Source organism: Cyprinus carpio, chromosome B3 (genome assembly GCF_018340385.1).
Source record: "Cyprinus carpio isolate SPL01 chromosome B3, ASM1834038v1, whole genome shotgun sequence".
Taxonomy (NCBI): Eukaryota; Metazoa; Chordata; class Actinopteri; order Cypriniformes; family Cyprinidae; genus Cyprinus; species Cyprinus carpio.
In genome coordinates this window covers 13,083,269-13,100,827 of record NC_056599.1, presented here as the reverse complement: position 1 = coordinate 13,100,827, position 17,559 = coordinate 13,083,269, and the positions used below count along the sequence as shown (strand labels likewise).

Sequence of the window (17,559 nt, the reverse complement as noted above, 5' to 3'; positions counted from 1 at the left end):
TCCTCAATGAATGAAAAGTTAAAAAGAACAGCGTTTAGGCCTATTTAAAATAGAAATCTTTTCTAACAATAAAAGTCTTTACTATCACTTTTTATCAATTTAACACATCTTAGTTTAATAAGTATTAATCTCTTTCAAAAAAGACAGAAAAAAATAACTGACTCTGAACTTTTGAACAGTACTGTATACTTCTACAAAAGATTTCTATTTTAAATAAATGCTGTTCTTTTTATTTACCAAAGAATCCTGAAAAAAAAGTTTCTCGGGTTGCAAATACTGCAATATTAAGCAGCACAACGGTTTTCAACATTGATAATATATCAGCATATTACAATGATTTCTGAAGGATCATGTGACCGAGTAATGGCTGCTGAAAATTCAGCTTTGCATCAGAGGAATAAATTACATTTTAAAGTAGAACAATATAGAAAACAGTTATTTTAAATTGCAATAATATTTCAGAATATTACAGTTTTCTTCTGTATTTTTATCATATAAATGCAGTGTTGAAGAACATAAACTTCTTTGAAAACATTTAACATTTTACATCTTTAAAATGTGTTGATAGTAACTTTTTATACAGTACAATATGTAGAAACAGACTGTTCAAGGGTCAGAGGTTCAACAATGTTAACTAAAGTAAAGCTAAATTGTTTTGAGTGGACCTAAGAGAGAAAACAATAAAATGCCACAGCCCCTTGCCGTTAAACTGTGCTGTGTTAGTGTATTCCTGTCAAGACAGATCTGAGGTCATCTGGATCAGTCAGTGCTCTGTATCAAACACATCACAACAAGAAGGTTCTGCAAAGAACAGGTTGATTCAGAGAAAGAGTGTGTGGTTAGATGAAGCTGCTGGATTTCACTGGTGTATTTCAGTTATATTCTCATGTCTCAGGCTCGTTCCACCAAGTGTATGTTCTTCTGCCTTGGTACCTCACATTAGCCCTATCATAGCGTTTCCATCTCCCGTCAGCTGAGGAGCACAGGCTGTGCCGAGAGGATCCCTCACACTTGCCCTTCACTGCCAAATCTGCCAAAATTGCAGTTTGGAGTGTAAGCAGCATCACTGTCAGCTCTAATGGCTACATTCACACACTTGTGTTGTCTGTCAGGATTACAGACTCTCTGATCTCCACCTCTTTCTTTTCCCTCTTTTCCCCATCCTCAAATCCTGAAGCTTCTTATGGTGAATCAAAGCTGCACACACGAACACAAAGATGTGCTCACAATCACAAAACCCTTGAAAAACCACAGGAATTCCATGTGCATTTCGGTTTTGGTTGGAATGATATTGTATATACTTTCTTTTCAAGCCATGGTACTGAATGATTATTTTATTGATTTACCATGGTACTACTTGCATATTTGTGCAATTAAGTATATTTTCCATACATCCAAATGTATTATATAAGAGTATGTTAATGATTACAGAAAAACACTGTAGTATTTTTTTTCTAAAGCTGTGCAAGAGGCTGTTCTTCTGCCTTTAGATTGGGTTTTTGCTCTCTTCCTAGTTTGCTGGCTTCAGCTGAACTGTCATTGGAGAGTTCAGTGATCTGTGTCTCTGAACAGCACTGAAACTGTCCTACATGCTGAGGTGAAGAAGTCATGGTAGATTTTACTGGGTCAGTAGGACAGGATCCCTGACCTGACATGACTGATCTCCAGCTATTTCTATCATTAAACCACTCTTCTTCACACACACACAAGCACACACACATTGGGTTTTCATGTTTTATGGGGACTTTCCATTGACACAATGACACAATGATTTTTAGACTGTACAAACTTTATATTCTATCCCATAACCCTAATTTAAGGTTTTACTATTCTTGTGGGGATATTTTGTCTCTCTTACCTGGACTACACACACACACCCAAACACGTTTGGTTTCCATGTTTTATGGGGATATTCCATAGGCAAAATGATTTTTATATTGTTCAAACTGTATTTTCTCTCCTTACATGCATGCATGCAATTCTGTTGGCATCTTTTTGAAAAGAGCCAATTTATCTTCTAAGTCACTAAATTTATCAGACTTTTAAGTGCTATGATATTACCATGTTTTTGGTACCATGTTAATATTATAATATTCTTTGAAGTATCTTTTAATGATCACCATGTTATGTGTACCGTGGTCCATGGAATATGTTTCCTTACTATAGTATAACTTACTATAGTATAGTAAAACAGATGATAAATGATAAATCACAAGAGCTCTATTTATCTGGTACAAAAAATTAATTTTTAATTAGGATCACTGCTCCAAACTTGAATACATAAATGTATAAATTTAAACAAAATAACTCTTGTATAACTGCAGGCAAAATAGTAAAAGAATTGTTATGTAACTAAATGTGTTTTTTTTCCACTACAATAAGTCTTCTGCTAACAATGGTAATGATGACTGTGATTCAGTCAATCTAATTTTTTTTAAATTAGTTAATTCAAATGAATTATCCAAACAAACAGACGGTCTCATTCAGATGAATCAGACTTTGCTATAATAGACAGAGGGTGTTCTAGGAGAGCGGGTTTGATTGTTGTTGGCTGGTTTCACACATCTCTTGTCCTGCTCCTGCAGGGCACCTTACTGCACATTTACCTCCAAAACACCTGCCTGGAAGTTTCTGGTGATTCTGAAAACCTTGATTAGCTGGTTCAGGTGTGTTTAATTGGGGCTTGTTACTAGACTCTGCAGGAAGATTGGCCTTCAGGAGCAGGATTGGACACTCCTGATGTGATCTTAGCAGCAGCAGGCTGTGTTGTGCTTTCACTCTGTTGCTGCATGAAAGAGCTGCAGCTGTGTGCAGAAAATAATAGGATTTTTGTGTTTGAATTCATAAATGAGATTTTGCTGATAAGTAGCTTTACGGTGCATTTTCACCATATATTCCGCATGCTTGCCAGTTTAGTGTGCAAATTGTAGCAACATGGACTCAGCACTGAATATGCAGCATTTCTGCAAATGCAAGATGCGGGCCATTCACACATGCTCCGGATTGTAGCAACAAAGCACTCGCTAATGCACATTCTAAAAATCTAAACCGTTGGGATAATGAAGTATCTAGAATTATTTACAACAATGGCAGATAACAGAATTTAACATTAAATGTTGAAGATCAAAGACTGAAATAGTATTATTTTGTTTACATTTTATTTAAAACTTTACAGTTTAAAAAAAAAGTAGAAAATATTGGCTAATGTCCAATTGTGAGTGATTTTGCAGAAAAATAATAAAAACATGAATTGTTGCCATTCTGTGAGAGTTCGATTCACAAGTTAAAAATTGTTCGTCCTGTTCTTGATATAATCAATTATGGACTGCTGCAAACAAATATACAAATATATTTTCCAGTGCATAATATACGTTTTACAGCAAAAAAACGGTTTACTTCATTAAAATAGTATGCCATTTTATTTCAATTAATAATGCATCTGATTTGTGTTCAGATTTTCCATTGTGATGCAGTAGTATTAGAGCAACCAGCATTATGAACAACAAAAATACAGCCACTCGATGACCTCCAGTGATTAAAATCATTGCATGTATGAATGAGGACTGCACGCACAATACAGTGGGACACAACTAAGTGCTGTTTGATGTAGTGGATGCACCAGTGCACCATGGGATGCATGTGTTTTGTCAGGTGCTGCACAGTAGGGAGTGATGTAATCAGCTCGCTGTACAAATGGATAAAGGAGTTGACGCATCTATGTTAAGCTGATACACAGAGTCCTCCATTTTGTTCTTCAGAATCTGGGTTTGGCTGGCAGCCTGAGCATTTCGACTGTTTCCATGACACCCTGCGGCGCTCCACACTTGACCGTTGTCACTGCTTCACTCTGCTCTCCTCCTCCCAGACTGGTCCGGCCTGTCGGGTTTGCCTGCGGCTCTCTGTTAGTGATGACACTCCTGCACTTCAGTTTTGACAAATGTTTGCATATGAAGCCGGTGAGGTGAGCCTGGGAAATGAAGTACAGGGCGACATATTTGACTAGATGGACTTGATCCAAATGCACACACATTTTTTCTGTCCAAGTAGAGACATGCAAGACCGCAGGCGCAGATTTTCCCAAGAGAATCTGCCCTCTGACACGGATCTATTGCTCACCCCTCGTTGCGGGTTGTGACAGAGGATAGAGAGTTTCTGGAGGTTGGGAGTTTGTTTGTTTGTTTGTTTGTTTGTTTGTTTATTTGTTTGCAAAAAAAAATGTCAGCGTGATAAAACTTTCATAAAAAAGTACTTAAGTTCAAGAAATGTATCATTATTATTATTATTATTATTATTCAATATATGAATAATTGTAAATTAATGATATTTAGTATTATTTTAATAACATGATTGATTTACTTAAAAATACAAATTTGTGTGTGTCGATTATATACATATATATATATATATGTGTATGTGTGTGTGTGTGTATATATATATATATATATATATGTGTATGTATATGTATGTGTGTGTATGTATATATGTATATATATATGTATATGTGTATATATGTGTATATATATATATATATATATATGTGTGTGTGTGTGTATATATATATATATATATGTGTGTGTGTGTGTGTGTGTGTATATATATAGATGATTTTTTTTATATAAAAATTGATTTTGTGTGTGTGTCTCAAATGTCAGGATGATAAAGCTGTCCTAATAAAAATGTTTTCATAATACTTTAATAATATTAATAATACATATTAAATAAATATTATGCATATTACATTTTATTAATTTATTTTAAAACATGTTCTTTGTCTCAAAATTGTTAAGGTGATAAATCTGTCTTAATAAAAATATTTTAATAACAGTAATAATAATCATTCTTAATATTAATTATATAATATTAATATACTTTTTTACTATTATCAACTTATTTAAAATCATTATTTTTTTGTCTCAAAAATTTTAGGGTGATAAAGCTGCCCTATAAAATGTCTTAATAATAATGATAGTTCCTTTTATTTCTGTTTGATTTATTTTTTTCAATTATTTTAACAAACCTGCTTCACTGCTTCACTATCCATTGTTCTCGCTGGTTGCGGATTGTGAGGGAGAAAGGGAGACGGCTGTGACAGGCCCCGTGTGTGTGTGTGTGTGTGTGTGTGTGTGTTTTCCGGCTTTCCGTGTCGAGCTCTCTGCAGTGACCGTGACTCCTCGCTGGCCTGTTGCTGTCTGTCAGTCAGGAAGGCAGCTGTGCTCAAAGCAAAGAGAATGCGGATGTTACAAGTCCATTATAAAGAGCTTAAAGTACCTGCATACAAAGAGCTCCTGTCAGAAACTTTAAAACTGAGGCACGTTTTCTCAAAGGCTTTTGGTGTGTGGATTTGCTGTAAAAGCTTGCTGCACATCTTTGACTACATATCAGATCAAAGATCTTATATGTAAGGTCTGATATCAGTATTTTTATATAGACAATATTTTGCTGACTTATTTTAATTTGGTAACTGCCTCAGACCTTGTTTCCTTTGACTCGAGCCAAACAGAATCAGGCTTTCAGGTCTGCTTGCAAAGTGAATAAATGATCTAAAGGTGGATTGAGGAAGAAGCTTTTCCAGAAACGTATCAGGAAGGAAGGTTTGGGTGTGTCTGTGTTTCTGTGTAAGGAAGCTCCGCTCTATCACATGCACACAGGAGGATTTTTTGGGAGTGACATTTAAATGTGAACAATTAACTGTTCCAATTATACACTTATTTTTACATAGCTATGAGAAGCATTAAACATGGACGCGTGTGCGGTTGGTGTACTGTATTAAAGCTTTAATCAAGATAATACCATATATTAATAAAAGCTAACATAAGCTGTAGCATTTACAAATAACAGCGTATCTAAAAGTATGAGACAACAACAAACAAAAAACATAGGCCTGGCATTAAAAGCCGTGCTTGCACAGGTTCTGCACGATCCTTTTCAATAATATCCTCTGCTTCTCAATCGGGCTCAAATTAATAAGCGATATTAACAACGGCGTTGTTTACAATACAACCGGAGCACATGCTGCTGAGGTGAGGGACGGGACTTTAGATGTGCACTAGAGGTGGATTTAGCCAATCACAACACACTGGCCTAGCTAACCAATCAGAGCCCATGGCCTATATTTGAGGGAGGGGCTTCAGAAAATCAGGAAATGATCAGCGTGTTTCTCAAAGAAGGGGCAGAGCGGTGTGGAATAAAGGTGAATTTATTTATTTTTTTAATTAAACATTAACACATATTAGACTGCACCCCATAAACACAATCAAGCCTAGGAAAAAAAAACAAAAACAAACAGTGAACCACCCCTTTTAAATTTTCATAATTCACGATTGTCACTGCTTGATTAGCATATTTTTTTTAATTTATGAGTGAAACTTTTGTGGATTTTTTTTTATGTATTTGCCTCAAAAATGCCAGGGTGATAAAACTGTCCTAATAAAAAAAAACTTTATTTATTTGGTAATTGATCTGAGCACCAAGTCAAAAGACCTCTTTAGTTTGTAAGCCTGAGCACAGCTGATTCTCTTTAATCGCTTTAGGTGCCACGCTGTGAGACTTATGAGAGAGGCCACTGTTTGTCCAGGAGATGACATAACGTCATCACTCTGCACCATGTACTTGTGTGATTTGCATGTTGGTGTGTTTCAATCACTAGATTAACTTGCAACCAAGCCACTGAAGTCATTTTGATTATTATTTTGAATATCAAAGTGTCAGAATAACTTAATCCATTTTTTTATTTTGTCATTAAAGTGTCATGTTTACTACCCAGGACAGATAAAAAGCATTGCATATCAGCCAGTTTCACTCTTGTGAATTGAGGTTTCTTTGATTTGTAATGTTTCAGATAAGCGGAGTGTGTGAATTGTATTGCAATTTCTTGCATTTGAGGAATGGATTGAGAATGGAAATTAATAAACGAGAGAACAAAATGTGCAGTTGTCTCTGTGTCTCTGTAGTACCGTGTTCCCTCTGTTCGGAGCCTTGTTGTTCCTGTTCTGTAAATCTTTCTCAAACTGTGTCTGCTTGACTGAATGATTTTAGACTACAAAGCTTTTTTATATGTGTTTTTCTTTACTTTTAACACGCACATAGAGATCATAATTAAGATTAGTGCGTGAAACTCAAGATAGTGATCTGTAACAGTTGTATGACCCTTAAAGGAATGGTTCATCATTTTACCATTTACATTTACAAAACCTGTTATGGTTTCCATGGACTACAAAATGAGAGATTTTGAAGAATCTTCACGCTGCTCTTTTCCACACAACAAGAATCTGTCAAAAACAAAACAGCCTTAAAAAATCTCCATATAAGTTGTCATTGCAACAGTGCAAAGTCTTTTGAGGTAATACAACAACTTTGTCACGTATGAAGTGTTCAAGCATGTGCAAACACATTCTAAATTAATTTTAGAATGAAGTTCACTTCATTGCCACAACAGAGAGCAAGATTTTCAGTAAATGACTTGAATTTTGTTCTGTTCCTCACATAAAGCTATCAAATGGCTTTTGAAGACTGGGAATGTAGGACTTTCTAGTAGTCGAAAGCCAGTATTTGGCTTTTTTTTTTTTTTTTAAATGATTGGCATTAGCCTTTCATGTCATCCATGTCATATTCACTGTTTACTGTATGTAAAATTAGTATTACCTGGTTTTATGAGATTAATGAGTGTATAATTGGTTACAGCTTCCTTTTAAATCACGTTTTTAACTTTTTTTGTATTATTTGTGAAAAATACCACGATAAGAATTTGTGATTCTTATTTAAAATAATTTAAGCTCTTATTTAAAATATAAATCTGTTCCTGTCATGACAACTCTTGTAAGGATTTGCATGGTAATGTACAAGACAAGGTTAATGTATTTGGTCTTGGCGGAATAGATCTGCTACGCTGCTGCGGCAGAGCAAGTACTGAGACTTGCTATGTCAATACATCCACAACATGCTGCTGTGAGCATGTAGGAAATATTGCTGCTGCAAATATAACACACATGAAATAACCCCCATATAGCATACATGAATCACCTAGTAGCAGATCTATACAGGTGGAGCTGGGGAAGGTGGAGGGTTTCTGAAGCAAGCTGCAACTGCTACGGTAAGCCCTAGTCATATATTTGAATGCTGAGCAGCGTGCTCATTGGCTACCAATACAGGAGAGAACCAATCAGCTGTGCCATGATAATAATGTCATTAGGTCAGATTGAGTTAGACCTGTCGGACTGCGCCATCTAGAGTTTCATACCAGAACTCTGTATTTATTTTAAAGGTTTAATTTCTATCAATTTTAAATGATAAATTTTAAAATAAATCATAAATATTAGCCTTCCATCTGCAATCAACCACCCTGCTATCAAAGACATTGTCACCTGGCCATCATTTTGGTTGACTGTTTTTCCTCTTTTGATGTTTGAAAGCTACTGACCACTGTCTGCCTTTGTTGTATGTAAAAGAGCAGCATGAACATTCGCCTAAATATCTCCTTTTCTCTTTCATGAAAGATAGAACATAAATAGGTTCAGAACATGATGAGGATGAATGAACATCGACAGAACTTTCATTTTTGGTCAAACTAGTCATCATTGATCTCTCCAGAAGCCTCTCACAGAGTAATCAACCGACTGTAATTCTGAACCAAGTGCTTCTGCTCTTCAGAGAGAGCTCTTCAATCACGGGTCTGTGGTGTAAACAAGCGTGCGGGGATGCGATGTGTGGTGTTTCACTGGACTGACTGTTAAATTGTCACGTATGAAGTGTTCAAGCATGCGCAAACACGAGATCTGCTTTGCACCATGCTTGGAGATGTTCTGTAGTGCCTAACTTTAGGTTGCCATGCTGAGATGGGAGGAGGTCAGGGCGGCTCGCTGTTGTCTTCCATTGCTGTGTGTTCTTTTCACAGTGTCTCCTCTGTGATCTGCTCACTGTCTGTTCCTTTCTTCACAATGCATTGCATATTCAGACGCAGCAGCATGTAGGTATATGAAAAACAACACAACCTCCACCAGCTGCATGGCCTCTCTTTGTTTAGTCCTTTTCTTCCTGTTTTAGTTTTCTTTACTCTTTTGCAATGAGTTTCACAACATTCTGACAGTCATCCTTACAGGAGAAGCACTTGACAACAGACAAATGAAACTATTTGTAATTTACAGGCATGTTAGGCAAGTTTTTTTTTTTTTTTTGGTTCTGTTTAAAGGAGTAGTTCACTCAAAAATGTAAATTCTTTCAGTATTTACAGACCTTCATGGCATTCCAAACCCATATGCTGTTGTTTTTATTTATGTGGGTTGCAAAAAAAAGATAATTTTTAAGGAATCCTTTCTATAAAAGTGCAGTTCAAAGTGACCATGTCTGTCAAGCTCCCTGTAAAAGCCTTCAGAAGTTACATGATATCTTTCCACAGAAAAACAACAGCATATGGTGAATAAAAAGGAAAGAATTTTCATTTTTTGCAGTGAAATGTTCCTTTAATACACTGAAATTTTGAAGCCCTGTTTTGTCATGCTTTATATTTTGGGTTTCTGTCTTTGTTCTCCACCCTTTCACCCTGTTGTTGATTTCTGTGTCTCAGTGTTTAATGTCTTTGACCGTGTCATTGTCCCTATGTTTGTCCGTCTGTGGTGTGTGTGTATGATGGCATGGTTGTAATGCACGTTGGGATTTATCTTGCCTCTCTCCCTCTTTCTATCTTTCTTTACTGGCCTACTCCACCCTAACTCAATCTAACTGTCTCTTTAACCTCTCAGCATTTGTTCTCACTTGAATCACATGATTTTGAGTCCATTTCCTGTTGTCCTCTCTCTTAACTGACGTCTGTCCCTCTTCTCTGCAGGGGATGTGCTTTTCCAGATGGCAGAGGTCCACCGACAGATTCAAATGCAGTTAGAGGAAATGGTCTGTACTTTATTTGACTGCCGTCCATTTTGCATCTTTTTGAAATCTTATTTTGCATAGATTAGATTAGAATTTTTAAAATCTTGGCAGGTTCAATAAAAGTTAAATCCAGTGAATTTTAATGTAAATCACAGTATACATGGAGCAAACATTCCATGCATAGGAATTACATAAAACCAAAAGGATTTACACAACTTTGTAGTTCAAATAACAAACATGTTATCCCTGAATAATTAAATGTGCTGTATGTTATTTAATTTTTTTTTTTACTGTATCAAAGCATAAAAATACCATAATATATTTGGAGATATTCAGGAAACAAATTTTCTCTGAAAAACAATGCTACAGCCAGTTATTCTAATGTGTTTTCGTTTGGTTTTGTGTGATTCCGCCCACTGCCATTTTACCCAATAGTATTTCAACACCCAGGGTTGCCAGGTGGTGGAAAATACAGCGTAATGCAGCCGTAGAAGCGGGAAAACAAACTGGGTCAGACATTGCAGATTCTACCTGACCTAAAAAGTCATGGCATCCATTTAAAAATCTCTTTGACCAGAGGCAAATTACATATTGAATAAATCAAAATTGGCGCCTTCCATTGTCAGTTGTGCTTGTTCCAGTTGTGTGTCTTTAATCTGGCAACCTGCATGAGTGTCAAAGAGGAGGGGTGGGAGAAACAGCTCTCTCCAGTATTTTCAATTTGGACTGCAGTACCCATTTCAACTGATAGCTGTCAACATTACATACTGCTCCCCAATGTAACCGCAAAATAAATATACAACCTTGACGTTTCTGATATAAAACCTTCTGGAATGCTCAGCTGCAGTTTTTACTGTAACCACAACATTGAGGGATGACTAATTTTCTATGCTTATCAACATTATTCTAAAAATGTTATTGATAGTGTATTGAACACTTAACATTTCTGGGTATGTTGTATAATCTGCACAAATCTGTGTTTTAAGGTTCTTAAAAGCCCATTTTTAACAAACTTAAGAAATTTTTTTCTGCATTTTGTTGCAGTTGAAATGCTTCCACAACGAGCTGCTGTCGGAGCTGGAGAAGAAGGTGGAATTGGATGCAAGATACCTGACTGTGAGTCCACAGCACATCCCACTCCTTCTGATAACCTTACAGACTGAAGTGCTTCTCCTCTACTTTAGTAATACACTTTCCACTATCAGAGCAACCGACACAGACACTCTCCACACACACACTTTTCAAAATCAGTTTGGTTTCCACTGATAAAACCATTCTATGTTTTCTATTTCACTTGAAAATGCATGAGATTATGAAAGTAAAATGGGTTGTGAATGGCATTTTAAACTGACAATTGTTAAATCGTAGTAGGAATGAAATTACCCAGAGGTCTCTTCAGTACAAAATGTAAAGTATTTTTACAATTTAAAATGACTATTTTCTGTTTGAATATATTTTAAAATGTAATTTATTCTTGTGATGCAAAGCAGAATTTTCAGCATCATTACTCCAGTCTTGAGTGTCACATGATCCTTCAGAAATCATTCTAATATGATGATTTGCTGCTCAAGAAATATTTCTTATTATTATTATTATCATTGTTGAAAACAGTTGCTTTATTAATTCAAAATGACTTAATTAATTATTTTATTAATTCTTTAAAGAGGTCATATGATGCTGCTTAAAAGAACATTATTTTGTGTATTTGGTGTAATGCAATGTGTTTATGCGGTTTAAGGTTAAAAAAACACATTGTTTTCCATATAATGTACATTATTGTTTCTCCTCTATGACCCGCCTTTCTGAAACGCGTCGATTTTTACAAAGCTCATCATTCTGAAAAAGCTCTGATTGGACAGCTATCCAATGCGTTGTGATTGGCCGAATGCCTCAAGCGTGTGACGGAAATGTTACGCCCCTTAACATACTATGCCGTCTCCCAGGCCAGCAGCACGAGACTCAGTCTGGCTGCTCTGCTTGTGCACATCCCATCATCGGTTCTCTTTTAGCAGTTCAGTCAATGTACTGTTAGGAGTAACTGAATAACTCAGGATATTGGTTTATTTCGCAGTTATTTGTGGATTAGTGCGTACTGGAGACACGAACCGTTTCAAACGATTCAGTCCGATTTGGTGAACTGGTTTGACCGGTTCACTAAAAGATCTGGTTAAATAGAATGATTCGTTCGTGATCCGGACATCACTAGATGAGACAAAACCAGTAAAACCCATTACAAACAAGGCATTTGTTGCATCCAGTGGGGACACAATTACTGATTATAATGACTTATACTATCTTTTTATGCGTTGCGTTGTGCATCGCGCTGCGTAAACCATGTCTGAATTTGTGATCTGAGAAACAACAGATAACAAGCCTACTCTACACTGCTCAAAAGGTTTGAATCATCATTGGCAAATTATTTAAATATAAAAAAACGTACTTACAGGCTGTGAGTCAGAAGCACCAGACTGTCCTTGCAAAGTTTGAACTACCCAACTTTATAGAAACAGCCGTTTGCCACAGACGCATTGCAGGCTACTGGTTCAGGAAACAGTCCTTATCCTCCATAAAATGCGTAGCACACATCGGAATATTTGGGTTGGACTGTTTTGAAACAGTGTTGAAATACAACTTAACCACTGATTTCTAGTCGTGTCCTCTTTTGGAAGGCCAAAGAAAGTAGTTTTGCTTTCACAACGAAATACACAGCGACTCCACAACATGGTAGCGGCGGGAACAGAGAGAATAAGTTATGCCTTCTTTCTTTGCATGAACATTTGGGTGGCGTTGTGCAAATTCTCCCACATTGTGATGTAGAGATGTTGGGGGCGTGTTAGAACGAGCCGTTTTAGGTAGGAGTGGTGGACTCTTAACTTTTATAAAGAATATCTCTTTGGATTTGAGACTTTACTCTTTGCAACTTTACAGATCTTTATGCACCAAGAACTTGTAACATTCCAAAGAGAAAGGAAAAATTTTAATTGCATCATATGACCCCTTTAAAACAGTTAAAAATAAAATTTAACTTATGCCAAACTTTTGTAGTGGAAAAAATGGATATTTAGCAATGTTTTGAGTTAAATTTTGTCTTTCTTCTTGGCAGTCTGATGAAATATTGAGCCAAGAATATATAAACAAAAAAAACTGGATGACATTGCTGAGTCTGTTTTGGTTACATGCTCTACATTTAGGCAAATATAGCAGATTATTTGCAAACAATTTACATTTATGCATTTGGCATATTATTTTATGCAAAGCAACTTATCAGTTCACATGTTCCATTGATTCAAACACACAGCTAGTGGAGCTACAGAAAAAAAAATAAACATAGTAAAACTGTGTTCACTACACAGTATATATACCGCAGACTTCTTTCTTAGTAGTTAGTAGGTATGCCATTCCAAACACACCCATATCTTGTAGAAATAAGTTTTTTTTTTTTTTTTTTTTTTTTTGTATAGCAACGACCCTGTTTTCCCATCACTCCTGTTTCCACTATTTTCAACAAATGAAAGTACACAATTTGCGGCAGATTAAAGTATGTTTGGAGCAGTGCTGAGAGAGATATCTTTAGACTGTGAGTGGGTTGGAGAAGAACTGTGTAGAGCAGTTCATTGGGGGAGGGTGGTTTTGGGCGACTGGGATTGGGCGTCGCTTGTCATCACATTGTATTCAGATAAAATTAAAGCCTTGCTGTCTTGCCTTATTCAGCGCTGGAGAGAGCGGTCTGCGGTCGTTCCCCTTGGAAACCAAACACTTTTTTTTTTCTTTTTTCAGTCTGCACAATCTGTGCAACACGTCGCATCTCTGCTCTGGAGTCCATTGTGAGATCTCTATTTAGGTCTGGATGACTCTTATGATATCCATTTTGTGCTACCGCCATAGGAGCACCATTTTATAAGGATTAACAGTGAAATAACAGCTTGACTTAGTACTAGTTAGTCTGAAGAAAATGCTTCAAATGCATATTCTGTTCTGCCCACAACAAATCAAGCTTGACAAGTAAGCAAATCAAGTTAACTGAAGTTAACCAGCCGCACACTCCCTCTCTCGAATTCCAGGAGAAATCATGATTTTTTTTTTCTTGTAATGCCTTGTAAATCATTCATATGGTGAGAAAAGGGGATCATGGCTGTCGAAGCAGAATCTTCCTTTCTCCCGCTGAAGATTGAGCGATTGCTCTATCACTCACATGTAACTCTGCCTTTGTAGACACTTTCCTGCTGCGCAAGAATCTGGTTGAGCTGCCAAACTATTTATAAGCGTGTAGTCTAGAGATCATTCTCTTAGCGTACCTTGAGTAGGATGTGCGAAGATTCATATATCTAGAAATTCTCAGGCAGGTGTATCAGCCTGACATCAGAACGCACTGCTCTGAAACCCCAGACCTTAAAGTTCTGCTCCAGACCCCGGAGAACCGTTTAAAGGCATCATGAAGGGATCCTGACTTGAAGGCTGTTCTTAATAGTTGCTGGCAGAGCTATGCTGCCTTCTCAGATGCTCTGGCCAAATTGTAAGGCAGCATCGCAAGTGTCCATTTTTTACAAGACAATTCCAGAACTGGGAATGTGCATTTTAGTCTCTTTACTTGATGATTACTCAACAGATGAATCAGATGATGTGTGAGACTGGGGTTTGATGCTCAGTTTATATACAGTACATTATGTACCAGACATGCTTTTTTTTTTTTTTTTTTTTTTGGTGTTGCATCACATCTAACTTTTTCCAGCATCTCAAACCATGAGCGTCCTGTCATTAAGGTGCCATGTCAAATTAATTATATTAAAATTATTGTGTATTGACTGTGAAAAGTAAAATGGTGAAATGTTTATTGTAAAGATACTTGTACAGCATTTTATCAAAATTAGAAAATTAGTTGTGGAATCATTAGCTTAGCAACATGCTAAAGTCCGATCTGATCAATACTGTACATTAGTTACCATTAAGAAACTTCCTGTCTATGTAGGCTGTTTAAGATCAGTCCATTTCACTCAAGACTGTGGCTCGCAGGAGGGCAGCAGACAGCAGACAGCGGGTGTTTTGGAACATGACTTTTGACTAGTTGGCTTTGACTCACATGTCTTTCTTAACGCAGTAGCTGCAGTCGGATGATTTCTGCATTTACCAACAATCTTCCTGTGTTTTTCCTCCTGGGCGGCTCTTAAGAAGTACCAGGTGGAGCACAAAAGCAAAGGAGAGAGTCTGGAGAAATGCCAGGGTGAGCTGAAGAAACTGCGGAGGAAGAGCCAGGGCAGCAAGAACCCCGCCAAGTACGGCGAGAAGGAGTTGCAGGTGAGCCCCCACACCACTGCCACGGGCCGTGAACAGAGCTAGCGTGTCACTGTGGGCTCCGTAGAGGCCTTTGAAAGGGACGGAGGTGGATGGATAGCCACTGGCTCAGCGAGACCACCTACATCATGTTAATGCTGGGATGATTTTAACAGCGTCTGAATGTAAGAAGTGTTGCGAGCCTCTCGTGGCAGAGAGAACACAATGGGAGGGTGAAAGCCGTAGGTGTGTATACAAACAGCGCTGCGGCATATCAGCTAAGAGGCTGCACTAAACACACACACACGCAAACATCACGGTTGTTTTTTTACTGACTTTCTTCCCTGTTTAAACTGAGCGAGTGGACCCCTACCTGCCGTATTAATTGCTGGCCTGGTGAGAGGAGTCTTGCACTGTGACAGCGGGGTTGTGGAGACCTGGCATAGATCAATAAGCAAAGTGCATGTGCTCTCTGGCCCAGAGCTCTCGGGAAGCTTACTCGCTCTGCCAGGTGTGAAAGAACGGCCCTCCTGACTCCATTACGGAGTCATGGTATCCCTGATCAGCTCACACTTCCTTAAAACGTAGCTCTGTCAATGTGTTTTTAGTTAGTTTTATTTGGATTTTCCATTTCCATTTAGTTTGAATTTAATCTAAAAGTTGTAGTCTTAGCATAATTGTTATTTATTTTCTGAGTTAGTTTAGTAGCTGTCCTCTTTTTCAGCTGCCTTGGTTCTGGATTGTTTTTCCCGTAGGGATTTTTTTTAAAAGAGCTTCATTAAAAATGTATAAGACATGAACAAACCAACCAGCAACGAGGTAAATCACAACATTATGAGCTTTGATTTGAAGCAAAAATCTATTTGGAAATCAGAAGAAAACGACAAATACAAGACTGTATTTAGTGGCTTCTAATGAGGGAAAGGACTACAATCCCATGAAGCAGTGCAAATCATATAATCAAATTAAAAATGGATGAATTTTGATTTAAAGATATTGATCATGTATACAGAAGCAATGTATTTTATGTTTATTGCAAAATAAGGGAAGGCAAGTCTTTTATTTATGGCAAAACGTGACAAAAGGAAAAGTTGTTTCATCATTTGTATAGCACATACACTGGTAATTTAAAAACGTTCTTTAAATTAAGATTTAAAAATAATCATAAGATAATCATAACAGATGCATAAGACAAACATTTAATTTAGAATGTAATAAAAACTAATTAAAAGTATATTAGAAGAAAAGAATACATAAATAACATGATACAATGCAATCAGTTGGATGCAGCTCAGCGCTCGTTCAGTAAATGCTTCATTAAACAGATGTATTGAGCTGCATATGTATGTGCAAACATTTAAGTAGTTTTTAAGAATACTGTAACATTTGCAGTTCTTACACATTTATTCAGAGTGCTTCATGGGAGTGTCGCGATTCTCTGATTGGTGGAGGTTTCTTTGTGGAATTGTGGGTATGTAGTTTTTTTATTTGTTATTTATTTATTTTTTTTTACCAGGAATTGTCTTGTCGAACATCATTAAAAAAAGGCATTAAAATAATGTGTTACCTTGTCAGAAAATATGGGACGTGAACGTGGTTTGTTCACCTGTCAATCAGACTGATTATGTCTGACACAATGCATAGTTTAATTACATCACCAAACAACAAATCAAAAATTTTCTCTCTCTTTATTTTCTTCAGGTTACATTCTTTTTCTATTCTCACATTTTATATAAATACAGTTTCAGATAGTTTTCACTGTCATAATAGGTGGTAGTATTCATTAAAAACTGTATACAAACAGTAATACATTTTTTTGTATTACTAGCTAAAGATAATAATGATAACCCTGAGAGTGCGGCTGAATTCCCTCCTGAGGCTGTGAGTGTGTAGGAGCAGGTATCTGTCAGTGACTGCTGTTTGGTGGTTTGAGATGCAGCGCAGCTGGAAGTTTATACAGTAAATGCGTCCGTCTACTGCCAGATGCCCTGCAGATAGTGAGCTCAGGTTGAGCCAAGCTTCACTCGCCTCAGAGATCCACAAATATTTTGAGTGATGTGATTTTGTAAACTAAAGCCACAAGAGGCCATGATTTGCAGTAATTTTACCCAGGGTGGATGTTTTACATGATACAGGGTTGTTTATAAAATAGTCACAAAAATTGTTATACTTGCAATATAAACTACCATTCAAAAGTTTGGGGTACATAGGATTTTTATTTTATTTTATTTATTTATATATTCATTCATTCATTCATTCATGATTTGTTTTTAAAGGAAATTAGTTTTATTCAACAAAAATAATACATAAAAAATACATTTAAAAATATATCCAAATAGAAAAGTTATTTTAAATTATAATAATATTTCACAATATTACTGTTTTTACTGTATTTTTTAAATTTTGACTTTATTAGTGTTTTTAATTTTT

The 17,559-nt window shown here is 36.6% G+C and overlaps 1 pseudogene; it reads left to right on the top strand.

Annotated features, from left to right (window-relative positions):
• LOC109093734 overlaps positions 1 to 17,559 on the top strand; it is an 82,954-nt pseudogene that overhangs the window by 38,471 nt on the left and 26,924 nt on the right.